Here is a 1,974-nt window from a genome sequence, read left to right as displayed (position 1 = left end):
CACACACACACACACACACACACACACACACACACACACTCTGCGCAGCATCACAACTTGATCACAGCAATTGTGCACATGAGTGATGTTTTCATCATGTCAGTCTGAATCATGTCTGATACAGCTTGATTTCACTGCTCTAATGGCTTTAGAATGGTAATACCATGTTTTTGGCCATTTACCATGGCACTAGCTCTCTTATAATGTGTGTTACTGCTTATATTCACACTCAAAAAAAGTGTTATATCACCATGGTATTGTCACGGTAACGTGGTAATACTGTGTTTTTTGGACATGTTCCACGGTATTAGCTCATAATCATGTCTATTAATGCGTGTACCATGGGGTTACCATGTTGGTTGGGTATTTACCATGGTACTGGCTCTCTATCATGTCTGTTATTGCTTATTTTCAGTTTCAAAGAAATATTAAATATCTCTATGGTACTGTCATGCTAGCGTGATTTTATGGACGTATTATACCATGTATATATTATACCATTTTTTTGCTCATGTACCATGTTTTTACCATGTTTTTTTGGACATACCATAGTAGTAGTAGCTCATGTCTGTTACTGCTTGATTATTTTCAAGTGTCAAAAATTACTATGTTATTGTTTTTTGGGGCATTTACCCCTTTTAGTAGCTTATAACCTTGTCATGTTACAATAAAAGTATGAAATTGAGCTGAGCTGGCAACTGATAGTTTGTAGGTTTAAACCCCACAAGGATTGATTTATGAGTGATTATCACCATTGATCACCAGTAATCCGTGACTGTAAATACACTATCTTTTAAAAGAAGTCAGATAAGTGTCTCATTAGTATATTAGAGAGTGTTTGCTTGAGCAGAAGATATTGCCACAATGTTAGGATGTGGTGGGGGGTTGCTAGGGTGTTGCCATGTGCTTAAACTCCGCCCCTGCAAGCTCACACTCATCTGTATATATTTGAGTGCCACGCCCACATCTCATCATCCAATCATCATCTGATGTGTAGAACCAAAACCCCACCCTACATTTTTTGTGCAGATGAAAAATCTGTCTTACTTTGGTTTCATCGCAACTTCTTTGGGATTTTGTTTTTTCAACCATTGATGTTTAAAGTGATAGTTCACCCAAAATAAAAAAAAATAAAAAAATTGTTGTGAATTTACTCACGCTCAGGCCATTCAAGATGTAGGTGAGTTTGTTTCTTCAGTAGAACAGTAAAGAAGATTTTTAGTTGAACCTGTGCTGCTTGGTGATTCATAAAATGCAAATCAATGGCTACTGGCATTTTGAGAGTCAAAAAAAGCATATACAGGCTAGAGGTTGACCGACATGGGTTTTTCTCTGGCCGATGCCGATATTTAGAAATCAGGGCAGCCGATGGCTGATATATGATGCCGATTTTTTTGGCCGATATATTTGGCTGATTTTCTTTTCTTTTTTTCCCCCTTCATCTCATAAAAGTGAGTTTGAATACATGTTTATTGCAGGGTACAAGATATAGAGGAGATATATAGTGGTTTCCCCGGTAACCGCTGTAATCAAATAAGCGCTGCGCTCACAAACGCTACTTTATCAAGACGAAATTAAAATGACATCGAAGCTTTTCTGAAGACGGTCGGTTCTTTTCAAAGATACATGCATATAAAAACACCCACGCTGCATTTTAATTTTGAAACGTGCAGTGCTCAGTTTATTCAAGGAAGTATAAGCCTTTTGGAAAATCTATTTGTGGCGGTCCGTCTGTTGTGACGAGCCGCCACAAATAACTCAATGTATGGGAAACACTGGACACTGCTATGAGTCAGAAATAAAAGAGTTCACACATATTACACAGCCTGCTGCTCATAACTGCTTAAAGGGGTCCTATTATGCTTTTTCACTTTTTTAATTTTAGTCAGTGTGTAGTGTGTATGTTTGGGCATACAAAAGATCTAGAAAGTTACAAATCTCAAAGTCCACTCCAAAGGGAGATATTTCGTTTTT

General features: G+C 37.6%; 1 protein-coding gene across 1 annotated transcript in view; it reads left to right on the top strand.

Moving 5' to 3' along the window:
• rab27b (RAB27B, member RAS oncogene family) overlaps positions 1 to 1,974 on the top strand; it is a 41,888-nt gene that overhangs the window by 423 nt on the left and 39,491 nt on the right. The window lies entirely within an intron of this gene.

Source organism: Sinocyclocheilus rhinocerous, unplaced genomic scaffold (assembly GCF_001515625.1).
Source record: "Sinocyclocheilus rhinocerous isolate Xijiao unplaced genomic scaffold, SAMN03320098_v1.1 scaffold3043, whole genome shotgun sequence".
Classification (NCBI taxonomy): domain Eukaryota; kingdom Metazoa; phylum Chordata; class Actinopteri; order Cypriniformes; family Cyprinidae; genus Sinocyclocheilus; species Sinocyclocheilus rhinocerous.
This window is presented reverse-complemented; position numbering and strand designations above follow the sequence as displayed.